Source organism: Vanessa cardui, chromosome 19 (assembly GCF_905220365.1).
Source record: "Vanessa cardui chromosome 19, ilVanCard2.1, whole genome shotgun sequence".
NCBI lineage: Eukaryota > Metazoa > Arthropoda > Insecta > Lepidoptera > Nymphalidae > Vanessa > Vanessa cardui.
In genome coordinates, this window is record NC_061141.1 from 12706474 (window position 1) to 12721492 (window position 15019).

A 15019-nucleotide genomic window follows, 5' to 3' on the forward strand; every position below is an offset into this window, starting at 1 on the left:
GCCAATTGATCGTAGCAAGCCACCCGTAATAACTAGTTCAGAAACGAGTACGAAAAAGCTGTTACGTAAGTGTAGCTATTATCTTCGAAAACATGCGTCAAACTTCGTTCTGGTGATTAGCGATGATGGGTTCTATGACATTCATTTTAATGAGTTTGGTAATAGAAGGCTTAGAGGATGTTGTAGCCTTGAGCGACACAAGAGAATAACCTGAGCGCCATGACAGTTTATTTTATAACGCTAATATCATCCAACAAGGGCCAATATGCACGAAAACTAATGACACGACGAAGGTTACCCATTAGTATGCGCAATTAAAACAAAAGATTTTTCTACTAGGTAAGCTCAACACAGAGGTATTTTCCTCCTGGAACCGTAATTATTTACTGAATGATTCGAAAGTATGTCTAGAGGTTAAAAACTAATTTGTAATTTAATTTAACAAAGAGTATTCGAGAACGAAGCTATCGCAAATTTATCGATCAAAAATCTGATTTTGCGATTATGGGCGTGAAATCGCGCTATCTTGCTCTGCCAATTGTCATGGGAACTCCGCAGATAATCCTATAGCTGAGAATTTATTCCGAAAACTCCGGTTCGTATATGGCAAAGCCTTGAACTCGGCGGCACCACAAAGCAGGGGTAGCGGCGGCACTCCTCAGGCTGCCCATATAAGCTTCGCTCGTGAGAACGCTGCGTGAGCTTTATGGATGAGATTTTGAATCTATTACAAATCATATACCATTATTATGCAAATAATGACATTATTGTTGCTGTTGTTTAAAAAGTATGAGAAATAAGAGATTAAAAATATATTATCCTATGATTGGACTATTGGAATTTGATCCTGTTAACTTTGAAAGACAAGGAGCATTAGTTGCTTCTGTCATGATCTTAATCCAACAAACAGTAACGCTTTGTCCCAAAGTTACTTACTTCCGGCAACTATACGCTCAAGTGATGAAATATGATTTGAACAAAATATAAATAATATTTGGAGATACTTAATTTTATATTCATTAAATCTTTATTGTTCAAGTTCAAAAGAAGTTATTTAGAAGTTCAATTATAGATGTTTAGATGTCGTGCTCACTATTGTTCAGAAAATTCGCCGGCGCGTGACCACCGGTCGGCCCCGTCGCTACGAACTCGTCGTAAAATGCTTTTGATCGCGATGCAATAATGATGCATTTAATATGTTTTCGGTCATGCACGCAATGTGGACTAAAATCGGTTACTATAAATGAAGAGGCGAACGCGAAAATTGTAAAAGCATACTTTTGAATTATAAATAGGATGTGTCATAACTTCATAAAAACCCACGTATCGCTCGGCGACCTAGGGCCGCTACATAGGTTTTAAAGTATGGACACAAATAGCATGATAGTTTTTAAAAAGTTATTAACATAATCGATTTTAATTCTTGATCTTTTTTAAAACAAATGTTGGTAAAATCCTTTGCAATTGAAATGGTTGTATTTGATAATAAAGTCAGGAATATTTTGAAACATTGTCGCTTTTAATACAGAGTTTTCACGAGATTCGATGAAAAATCGTATTGGAACGAGGCGGTACCGCCGCCTAACAACTCGCGAACACGGAATTGTAATAGAAATCGATTGAAGAAAATTAGGACAATATTTTACATCCCCATGAGACACGACAACCTCACCGATATAGAGTACAGAACAAAAGTACGCTCGCTTTCCTCTGGCCACCATATTCGGACGCTCGGGGGCGAGTCCAGTGGACTGTTATGCTTTTAGAGGCACGAAAGTGTTGCTTTTATTGGGTTTGAACTTAGGAAGGAGAGGTTCTTTTTTGTGGCTACAAACACTAGCCAACAAGATAAATTTCCCTATATACATCAGTATACTCCAACAGATATTAACTATAATAAATACCCTTATTGGAATTTGAGTGATAGTTAACATGTATTTGAAGTAATTCTTCACATTTCGACAATGTACAATTGCACATCTGTGTATAGATATTGATTTGAGGAAACGTTAATCCTATTTTTAGATGGACGTTTTTATTCGTTTGTATGGTTATTTAACTATTCTATTAAGAACATATATATATACATCATTATCTTTTTATTATAATACTCAAACACTAGAGCTACTCGTTTGATCAAAACCCTTCCTTGCGTTTATTAATTGATGACTTAATGGTAACGTCACCAGTTATTTGTTCATTAGTTTCAATTTGTAGACAATTATCTAACGAGTCGATCGACTTGAGCCATCATAGATTGTCCCGAGTGTTAGCGAAATAACTTACGTCCTGCGAGTGCAAGTCATGTCGGGTCATTGACCGGAATCGTTGACAACTACGAGTAGATAGCGATTGCATAAAAAATAACTTATGTATGAATAGGATAGCAAAAACGATTTTTTTACTAAAATAAGTAAATTGAAATCAATGTGTTCATATAAAATTGTATCGTTACATTACGTTACGTTAAGTTTTAGGCATAAGTTACTCACTAGCTTGGCTGTATATCGACTATGGGTATTTGATCGACTTTTGTCATGGAAACCGTGACTCGTTGCGTGACTTGCCCTGACGCTTCAATTTGGACCTCATCCAATAATACGACTCTTGTTGATACATATGACATATAAACTGATATATCCCACAATTGTTGATTTCAACATTGAAATATGATCTTGTATATTGTTAAGATTATCTGGTAACTTTACAAGTTTGATGATGTTTTTCGATTTTTTATAACGTTTACATAAAATGTATTTACATGTCTGTCGGTATCTCAAGAAGTGCAGGAGTGGCGACAAGCTAAGTACAGGAGTGCGGAGTGAATACGATTATCCAATTAAGGCTAGTCGCCACTCGCCGCCGCACCGGGACTCGCAGGAGCGGGAGCAACGCACTCCGATGTGTAGCATTGTCTGAAACGGAGACGCCGTCGCTAAGCCGAACCAGCAGAATGAGGAAGTTCAATTTGCAATTATTATTGTTTTATCTTTAACTAGAATTTAACACACGTGCAATGTTGATTTTGAAAGAAAGGAATAATCTTGACTACAAAGTTCCTATCGTGAGTTGCGCCTGTCGATCGGTCCGTGTGGTTTATATCAAGCGGACAATACAAAATTGTAGTTAACGCACACGATGCACGAATTCGTTTAATTAAACTTTTTGATGACATAAGATATAAATTCTATTACCATTTTCTATTCTACATTTTTATAATATCAAAATTTAAACAAACTCTATTTGAGTAGGCTCTTAGGCTTAAGAGGTTCTTCAATATTTTTTTTACGAAGAATTAACGATTAACAGAATGGAGGATATTAAGACCCTCGGTCATAATCCGATCTTATCGGGAGATATCATTAGGGTTCTTTTACGAGACGATTAATTGGGTTTAAATAAAAGTATCTGTATATAGTTTTACTAAATCTTTCTAGACCCTAGGCGTTTTACAGGCCATCGATGATTATTAAACAAGGTATTTAATTCAAGGGATCTTGCAATTTGTCAATGTGTATTAATTATCCATTGAAAGTGTAGAACGATAATCTGACCTTAAGCGAAGTGGCATAACCACGATGGCCCTTAAATACAGTAGCGCAAGGGCACGACCACAATTTGCGTACATGGAAGTTTTGAGAAGTTGCGCCGACTCATGGCGCCTGCTCAACTTGACCTATTCGTAGGTTCGCGTGGGTGACGTACATATGCCCAAAAAGCAATCAGAAATAAACATTATCGTAATTTATTCCTTATCCTCAAGAGAAAAAGGACAAATATTAATTGACAGAACTTATTTATTGGATGTTTGTACTTCTAGAATTAGTTTTCATTGGTGATTGACGTTGAAGAGTTGTCGCTGACACGACTCCGTCTGGCCCTTCACATTGTTTTGCGTTGTCTTTACTCGTGGGCTCATTTTGTATCATTGTTTATGTGGGTTTGAAAGACGGATAGTTAAACATTATCTTTAATAGCAAGTGTGGTGGCATACAAATATTTTATTTTACTAACTACTAACAATTAGACTTAAAGAATAGCTTATTCCAACCACGAGAGAAATAAGCAACTTTGATATTTATTTTACGGGATATCATTGGTATATATATAAATGTTTTGAATAATGTACTTGTAAAATATTCATTTTGAATATTCCAAAAAAATGGGATTTTGTATGCTGGCCGTAAAGTGGATATAATGTCTATAAGGAAAAGTATTGTATTATAAATAAAAATAAAAAACCACATAATATAGCAGAGCTAGTAGCTAATCACATCTGGTGTACTCATGGTGCAAGTAAAGTAAACCTAAGGTTTATTTATGTTTCTTTGATAGTAATCGGCTTAAGTTATATACATATAATATGTCTGCAATAAGTTACTTTCAATTAATCATGAACTAAGTATATTTTTTCCGAATAATACGTTTCCAATGTTGCAAGAAAAAGTAGGAGAAGCATCACCACTCGCGTTAGGCGTAACGTGTAACGTCTGCGCCTGCGATCGCGTCGCGCTCGGCCTGCGATGCCCGAGGGCGCGGGGTGTCCGCCGGATGTGCTTTTATTGCCGCCGATTGAGTTACAATACCTTAAGGTTACTGTGGAACTCACTTCTAGACAGTTATGATGGTTTATGGTAACTCAGTCGAGATGGCCCAGTGGTTAGAACGCGCGCATCTTAACCGATGACTGCGGGTTCAAACCCAGGCAAGCACCGCTGATTCATGTGCTTAATTTGTCTTTATAATTCATGTCGTGCTCAGCGGTGAAGGAAAACATCGTGAGGAAACCTGCATGTGACAAATTTCATATAAATTCTGCCACATGTGCATTCCACCAACCCGCATTGAAACAGCGTGGTGGAATATGTTCCAAACCTTCTCCTTAAAGGAAGAGGAGGCCTTTAGCCCAGCAGTGGGAATTTACAGGCTGCTGTTGTTGTATGGTAACTCTAAATGGATCTTTTACCAAATTTTAGTAGGTACAACAATTATATTATTGAAAACTATACTAAAAGTCTGTATTACTTTGAGAATGTAATAGCTAAACGAAAGGCGCAAAATCTAAATAAAGAAGAAGTTTTAACGAGCAATGCGGGTCGCGTCACTAAAATAGCCGATACCGTAAACACAACGTCGCTGGTCCGTAAAAATAGATCAGGAATAAATAAAGTCCGGTGCAACTTTATTGTAAAGTTGGGGCGAACTTTCCAAAGTAGAGTTAGTTTTATTATATCTGTTTTAGTTACTCGCGCGAGTTTGCGGTGCGCCCTACTACACACACCTACAGGGCCGCCGTAGGGCGGGGCGCAAGTCAAAGGAGGCCTCATATTTTCCACCAAATATTCAATAGAGTCTATAAATTTGGCCAACTATGTAAACATGAAGTTAGTTTAGCAACATTCGATTGGTTGGTGTTTCTGATTTATTTGCACGCGATGTAGCGAAACAGATAACTTTATTAAGAATTTGTATTGAATTCTTATGTGCGTCGACGTAAGAAATTTATGCGATATTAATTTATAAAAAGAGTAAAAGAAAGGAGAACTAATGTTATTCTGAAGGGGCGGAAGTCGTATGGTAATGTTAGATGTTACAGGACATAAGAACGACGTGGCTGACGTAGATGGCGGCGAAACGGAGGTCGAGAGGGTGATATCCCAAGAAAGAAGAAAAGTAAAGTAAGAGTTAAAATAAAATTTTAACAAAAAGAAAAACCGACTTCAAACAAAACACTATTTTAAAACAAATGAATATGCACGAAAAAGTAATAAAAATAATTGCGTATTCAACATATTTTTTAGAGTCTTCCTAAGTTAAATGAAATGAAAATATTAGACTACTTAAAAGTCGATTAACGATTATATCATGTAGTTATAGTTATTGGTATATTTGGAGCCGGTGTCAGCCACGGTGCCCTTGCCCCAACAATCAAAAGAAAGAAGCGATACGAGCCCCTTGATTGATCCAGTATATTATTGTGTAAAAAACATATTTGTTAAAGTATTCTCGTATTGTTTTTTGATAGATATACTGTAGGGTTTTATTGGCTGACACCGACTCCAAATATACCAATAACTATAACTACATGATATAATCGTTAATCGACTTTTAAGTAGTCTAATATTTTCATTTCATTTAACTTAGGAAGACTCTAAAAAATATGTTGAATACGCAATTATTTTTATTACTTTTTCGTGCATATTCATTTGTTTTAAAATAGTGTTTTGTTTGAAGTCGGTTTTTCTTTTTGTTAAAATTTTATTTATTTTTTGATTTTAAGTGAAGCTGATGTTGACTAACTATTTTTTTTAATATGGATAGATTAAGCGTTCCGTTTATATGAGTCAGAAACTACTTCGAGGACAATTTCAAAGGAAACTTGCGAATAAAGCAAAAATAGACTTTCGAAAATGCGGATTTAATACGTCACGCGGCGTGAACTACAAGGATCCCTCGAAAGAGCTGTAATCGAACTCAGCAAAAAAACTTTGAAAAAGACCAACTATATTTCGTACATCATATGACATCACATCACATACACAAAATTTGATTAAAGATAGTAAGAAATTCTGCCCCATATCGCACCCTAACTGCGAGCCGTATAGGAGTTCCATCACTACATAATATAAAACAAAGTCGCTTTCTTTGTCCCTATATCTTTAAATCTACGCAACGGATTTTGATGCGGTTTTTTTTAAAAGATAGTGTGATTCAAGGGGAAGGTTTGTGTATATAATACATGAACAATATAGTAAAGAAACACTCATAATTTTAGAAGTTTGCGATGTGATGTCGTATATAAACAAATTCTGTAGTATATTTAGTATCAGTATTGCACCCGTGCGAAGCCGGAGTGGGTAGCTAGTTGATTATAATATTCGACTATGATAATTACATAAACATAACCACATTACGGAAGGTGACTCAAATATCCAAATAACCTATAAATAAAAGATTCGACCTAGTATCGCTAACGTGCTCCTCAGAATTGTTCCGTTCCGTCACTTTGTCATGGATCCTGTGCTCAGAACCTTACCAAACTTTCACCAAATTACTCTTGAAGTATATATTTTATAATAAAAAAAGAATTATCAAAATTGGTTAACGTGATTTTCAGTTATTCACCTATTTGTCGCGCATATACATAACGCAAATTTAAGACTTATGTCGTTTTCACATGGATACCATCATCGGAAAAAAAAATAAAAAAAATGGGACCCCACGGGAAGCACTACCTTTCAAACAAAAAAAAATTATCAAAATCGGTCCACCCAGTGAAAAGTTATGAGGTAACAAACATAAAAAAAAAAAAAAAAAAAAATACAGACGTATTGATAACCTCCTCCTTTTGGAAGTCGGTTGAAAACCACGGTAACCAGGACACGAGTCTAGAATTGGATATAGTATAAAAATCTAAAGCGTAGGCCAAGTTTTTTAGTTACTATTGCTGATCCGAGGTCGAAAGGATCTGTATCGTACCTATAATAAAGTTAAAAATAATTAATACATTCGTGTTTGTGTCGGTGGCATCGAGGTGCAACGGTTGTTATGCAATTCACGTGCATGTTACACGTGGTGTATACGAATCTCTTAAATATATCGATCTAATAAAAATAGGCAAGGATTTTATGACAAAACGGCCTCGCAAAGTAAATAGACGTTATAATTTACATTAGATGTCACTGCTAACGCAAACGTAAGGTGTAAGCTCGTCGAAGTTCACAACTGCGGCCGAACTTGCGCCTGCGTCGTCGAGGCGGGCGGCGCTGCGGCTGCGGCGGAAGCGGCCGCTTCATTGACGGCCGCGGCTCTCGTCAATGGAGCAAAGCGACCGCGACGTGCGAGCCGACGCGATAAATATACTCGGGCGCGTTGCGTGAACGCGTGCGCACATTGTTAGGATGTTTCATCTGTTCATTTAGTGAAGAGTCTGCCTCGCGAAAGCCTCCATTCTTTTTTTGCCGCTGTCGTGATGTTCTCGATCTTTTTGATGGTTTTAAGGAGCGCCTATATATATTGATACAAAGTTATTCTGCTCATCTAAAGTTGTCGTAATAAACAATGAGTTTTAAATAATATAAAAAATTTGGGTCGTCAACTAGTCCAATTACATTCAAAAACCAAATGTAAAGAATCACAAATATAATAATTTGAAATCACGAACTAAATCCACCATTAAATTAATAAAACATAGCATAACATAGCGTTATGAAAATATAATACCAACAAACATTCGTTACAAAATAAGGGAATTAGTGCGTAAAAAATATTCGTGAGTCGTAAGAAATTTTGGTGTTTCCGCGATAATGGACGCCGACGTGCCGACGATGCGCGCTCGGCGCCGCCCGGAAACGAATCGCAGTTGTTACTTAAATAATTGGTTTTAACATTTATAAAGCTTTATGCCTAATGTCCATTGCATCTCCTTTTCCTTTTTTAAATCTATTTATGACTATATTTTTGCAATCTCCATTGTTATACTCAATAACATAGCAAATCTTAATTTTCAATATTTTATACATATTTGATAATGATCGCATAGTTGAGAAAACAAATACTGTCTTAACCCACTTAGTACTTACTAAAGCAATTTATTTATAGCACTTTGTAAAGCAATTTATGTATGGCTTTAATAATCTCCGCATACAAAGCGAACAATATTATTACGTTAAAAAATATCAATAGAAAAAACAAATCGAAACTCAAAACGATGTTCGCCGTACAGTGGATAACATACTCTGAGTACCGATTCCTCCCACGCTTGCTTCAGTGCGTGGGCTTAGAAGCATTAACCACTCATATATGGTCTGAATGGCAAGCACAGCACGGCGGGTTTATTAGTGGCGTGTAAAATCGCATTGTGTTTGCCGACGAGGGAAATAGCCCATCAAACAGTTACTGCCCCCGGGCCGACTCAATCGACTGCGAGTCTTAACAAATCGCATTAGATTGTCTGATTCTTAATTTACTGGAGTACAACAAAGCAATCAATTCAAAATGATTTATGTATTGTTTTTGTTTATGTACTAATAATATACAGGAATAATAGTAAGTATTGTATAAATAAGTACATTCATACGAGTTAAACTATTGTGAAGATTTTATAATAAACACACATTTCAAGTTTTACGGTTTTTGAGGGGAACCGTACGAGGATTTCGACTGTGTATCCCAAGTGCGCTTCAATGTGTGAGGTGAACGCCACGTCGGTTACATCACCAGCGGTGGTCACATGTGTGGGTGGACGGTCTCTACATGTGTTGACGTTGTGCCGACTATTATTAATGCGCAGGACTTGTTATCCGCCACGTGAGCCCTTGGCTTCTATTAAACATATGGCCATCGTTTTTTGTGAGTTAGACTTCATTTGAATTTATGATTGTATAAAAATAATTGTCGGACTACGAGGACCTTACGAAGATAGATTAATTCGTTCATCGGAAATATATGGATTTATCCTACGTTAATTGATAATATAATATTTTAAATATCATTGCAAGTTAATTTTATTAAAATTAGTGAAGATCCAATATTGAGTTTAAAATTAATTAATCTTTTAAAATGTCAATTTATACTTTATGCTAAATTTTAGAATATGAATGAATTATGTTACAAGGACCATTAAGTGAAATAAACTCAAACCATGAAATGAAATAAACACGTTACATTGGAATTAAAACTTTTCGCATGAGGTCTGCACATAAGTGGCTACTGCTCGTTCTAAATAGAAAAAAGCACAGACGATAAATGTGAAACTGCGATGCACAGATAACGGGAGAGATTTCAGTTCATTTACTCGGATTATTTAAGTCTTAAAAAATATATTTATTCAATCATAAAACAAAGTTAAGTATATTTTTAAGTATAGTATATAAGTATATTAGTCGACCACTGGTCCGTGCGCATTGCGAGCGGTAGTTTTGCGTTATGAGCCGTGACTGTGCCGGGTTACAATACACAATAAGGGGTTCATTGTTTCTCATGTAATCCTCTATGGAACACTGACACATTCTACTCGATATGTTAATTAGCGATTACGATTATTGCAAACAAATCGTGCCCCGACTTATTGAGTACAGCTAGGCTGACAAGAAAGGAAACCACCAAAATTGAATTTAAATTATTCTCCAATTGGAGAAGCTCAACTTAAATCAATATTAATATGCGAGGGGCCATTGGAGCCTTTAAAGAAAGTAACATACACGCGCCATTACAAAGGGATTATTCAATAGTTTATACTAAGTAAATTGTATTATTTAAATTAAATAGAATAAATAAACTTTATGTATGTATAGTATGCTTTTATCACGTCCGTAAGGTCTACTATAAGTCGTTCCAAATTAATTTATTCATTATTGGCCACCAAGTATATTTATTTATTTATTTATTTTGTTTGGTACAGTAACAGATAACAGATTAAAACATTTAGATACATGAGATAGTACTTAACATATTTACAATAAATCTGCTTTCCAATTACAACTGTACACAGCATTTCAGTGTGTAAGAGATGTAAACACAACTAGCAATCAACAAAAGGTAGAAAAAAAAATGAAATAAAAAATAAAAATGACTTAAATTACTACAAAGGGATAAAAAAAGAATTCCATGTTATATAATATTGATTAGTCCAAAGGCAATACATAGGCATACCCCTTTATATTCTTTCGTCACCTTAAAATCTATTTTCGTGTGCTCAGTATGGGCGATAATCTGCTTTACCGATCGAGAATGACATGTTGCGTCGCAATAATTCGATGTTTAGATTCAAAAGGTAGTAAGAGTTTAAGACTTGATAAAGGAATGAATTTAAAAACTGACGAAGGTTTTCTTACTCTGATTGTAGATATGTAAACCATGTACCAAATCTTCTCAGCTCTAGACTGAAATATATAATGAAATTTTATTTGATTAAATTTAAAAGTTTATAAATTAATTAACAAATAAATTATTAGTTTTTATATATTAGAAATGCAAAGAACTATTTATTATAGCATTTTAAATGCGCAATTAAATAATACGTAAATAAATCTATAAAGACTAAAATAAATAAGATCTAACAACTTAATTCCAATTTATACAAAGACAATTTAAAAGAAATAAAGCTGCCTTTAAACAAATCACAATGACATTCCAAATTATTGTATTGCTTACACATTCTGTGAATAGGATTATTCTGTGATATATTTCGTAGTTGGATTAGTAGAGAACATACTCATGTTTTTGTGATGCTACATACTACAATTAAAGTAGTATAACAAGTAACTTTAAATCTAATCACCTATCGGAGACGGCGCAGCTGCCGCGATCTACTCAATATGTAAATAGCGCGATTGCGATTGTCACCAATAAGTCGTGACTCGAGTGACTGAGGGCTGTCCGTCAGCGCAGACTGCAGGCCGGCGACCGTGTAACGTTTTAATAGGCAATTGATTAAATATCTCGCTGTCACACTTAAACTGAGCGATAATCGATTTAAAAGGGATATTGTCGCTGTTACAGCTAAGCAAATCCTACAAGGTTACAAAGGTATTTAAATTAAATCCATAGTAATGGAATTCATAAATGTATTTATATATTATTATATTTTATTTTTCAAAGAATTTAATTCTATTTCACATTTGATATTTTAGTGTGACTAGATTTCTTTCAATCTTTCTGGTTTTTAATATATTTTCAGTGGCTTCGCAATTACTCATATAGCGATAAACTAAAGTGGGCCTATAAACCCGGGTAGGTACGTACGTAACCATTACACTCGAAATAGTGACTCCGGGCACATTAAAGTCGCTTTCACTTGTTTCCTTACATTACTCACTTATGTGTTATTTTTAATTTGCAGTTTATCACGCAACATTTTCTAATTTAATGCCTTTTAATTACAGTCACGCGCATTATTCCCTGATAGCGCCATTCAGATTATATTGGCGTCTATTGCATAACTGTGATTGATTCATAACAATGTACTAATTAATCGAAAGAAATGACTATAGTTGGACAAAAAACTTGGGACAATTCCAAGAAAAAAATATATATTAACTGTAAACTAGGACTTATACTTTAAGCAAAATTCAGTGTAATATCATAAAGGCGTAGTAGTGTAGTGCGCGATAAAGTAATACGAACGCTGATATCCTTATCAAACAAAAACTTTGGGATTCGCCATTAATTCACGTTACACGTGTAGTGTAGTATCACAGACTATAGTTATATGTAGTTGGACAAATAGTTTAACCTGGAGCAAAAACAAAATCCAGGTTTCTATATTTTTCAAGTTAAGAGACAAGTCATTGTTTTCATATATTTCTCTCTAAAATGATGAATCACTTTTAGACAATTGTTATAATTTTTCCGCAAATCGATGATCGTACTTATATTGAACAATGTGGAATTCGTTGTGATGATGGCAAGAGACCTGATGATGTGCGACGTGGGACGATACACAATAGTCAAGTCTCATATTTGGCAAACGGTGTTAAGACTCGGAGCCGCCGAGAAAATGCTCAAGCGAACAAACGATACAAATATTCGTATGATTTGGGTGACAAACCGTAAATAATAAGCCATAAACGTTTGTCAAACATAACACCTCGTTTAATTGTCTCTCAGTATTTATAACTTCGTTGGGTTTTCATCACAGATTCCTTTCAAGTCCTAGGAATACATTTGTAACCCAAATTAGCATTTTTTACTAATCAATAAGTAATAACCAACACAATAAAATGTTGATTCTAATATGACTAAATTAAAATATAATCCAGTTATAATCAAAGGAATTTTCTCGAAGGCATTAACAGCATGGTATCTATGTATCAGATTATGTCACGGAATGGTATGTATCGTGTCAATTAATGAGATAGCGAGCTGCCTTTATTAGTTTCTTATAACAAGCGAGCTTAATGCCTCCGCCCACGGATAATATCGCGACGATCGTGCTGTAATCTTGGTAACCAAATTATTAAATAACATTCATTGGGTATATTAAATATGTGCGGCTGGATTTAATTCGACAAATGCATGGTTTCCTCGTGATGTTTTCCTTCTCCGTTCATGATGAACACTATAAGTAAACTCAGTGACGCTTATCGGACTCAATCCTGAACTGTTCGGTTGAGATTCATGCATCTAGCTGCTGGTCCATCTTCGTGTTTAAACAAGGCTCAATTTGTCATGGTAAATAAAGCTCTCTCGATTTTTTTCAATGAGATTCCACACTTGTAACGCTTCGTACTTTGTCCCATTGTATAGTATAAAGTTAAAAGTAATGACTAGTATTATATAGTCTGTCATTAAGGTCTATTATGACCGTCAAAAATTCAATAAAATTGTTAACTGAAAATGATTTCCTCGGAAGCAAGAAGATGCCTTACTAACGAGGTAAGCATAATTTGCATATAAACAAGATATAAAATCCGGCGTAGCATTCACAACACTTGTCGGCGCGTGCGCGTGCGCATCGTGAAAGTGTGGTGCAATTAAATTAGACGCAAGCGGAAAGCGGAACCGTTGCGTCACTGACCATCTGCCATTATCTGTGGGTCAGTTGGACTCGTCTTTACTTTTTCTTAACAATGTAAACGAAACAATACGTGTAGGCCACTGAGTGAACTGTTTTCATTGTTATAACATCTTCATTCATTATTGTTTTAAACAAGCGTTTCATTATATTTATTAAATGGGGCTGTTTATGATATTATGCTTAAATTTATTTTGATAAAAAACCTGATTTCAGGAGTGGTTAAAAAAATAAACACTAAATAAGTTACTAAAACTTGTATATTAATTAATACTAATAACTAAAATAGGAGGTGCTAGGGTGGAGAATTGTTCACGCAACATACTACTGTTGTACAAGGAAAACTCGTATTCGAATAAAAATATTACATATGATACAATAATGTATCAGCGTACTACAATGTAACACACGAATGGTGAGGAGGTGTGGTGTTGATTGGTAAGTGGTCAGCTGTCGTAGTGAAGTAGGCGCTTATCAATAGGCAAATGAGAATAGTAACTCTAATGTAAGCACATAAACCGTACACTGATCTCTACGCAGACCTCGTTATTTAGGGTCAACACTTTTTGCATATAAATCGCTTCAACCTGGTTAATTGAGTTAGAAGTATATATATAATTAAAACAATACTAATAACATTCAAAGACTTTGATATTTGGTAAATACGGCACGATGTGCTTATAACAATGTCATGTATATTCACAGTGATGGAGGTCTTTTCAAAAGAATTTTATAAACTAAAGAATTAAAGGTTTCTGACATAGACAAGACAAAATATTCTTTCAGGAAATATGTTAATTGATTTGATTTCTAAAGTTCGTGTTTTATCTGCACCGAACCTAATTCGTGGATATTTTTTTAAAACTGCATACTTAAGTATGTATAAATCTCATCAACTGGTTTAAAGTTTAAATTCAACTTTTAAAATAATAATATTTTTGTCAAGTAATATTATACAGTTGACATTTATAGATAGTATTAAAGTAACACGTATCAACCCCGGGCATTAGTTAGCAACTATTCCAAAAATGGCACCGAGCGCCATTCCGACGAGTCAGATTATCTGATAACTCATTATTCAGTGCGCGTGTAGAAAGTAACTCCTCCTAAACAACACCGATTATATATCTTATTCCCTTGACTTAAGGGGTACTTATTGTTCCGCAATGATCCATTTCGATGGAAGATTATGTTAGGTTAGTTATATAAAAGAGTCCTTATAAGCATTGAATAAATTGTTGAGGTGAACTCCAAAGACAGTAATACTATTTCAAGCCTAAAATTAGCAGCGACTGCTTCGGTTGCACATAGTGTCAGTAACTGATAATAAAAACTTGAGGATTGCCATGTTTTCACATTTGAAGGGTCAAAAATGAATTCACATTTGTACCTATTCCAGAAGAATCTCATAAAATGTATTAGATATTTACTGACGAATGTGAATGTGTTCGAATGTGATTTACGACAATACCTATGCCACTCTAGGCCACTAACTTGATTAGG

At 35.0% G+C, this 15019-nt stretch overlaps 1 protein-coding gene across 4 annotated transcripts in view; it reads right to left on the minus strand.

The window, feature by feature from the left end:
* The window catches only part of LOC124537837 (GAS2-like protein 3), a 63056-nt gene that overhangs the window by 14537 nt on the left and 33500 nt on the right, over positions 1–15019 (minus strand). The gene's annotated exons all lie outside the window — the stretch shown is intronic.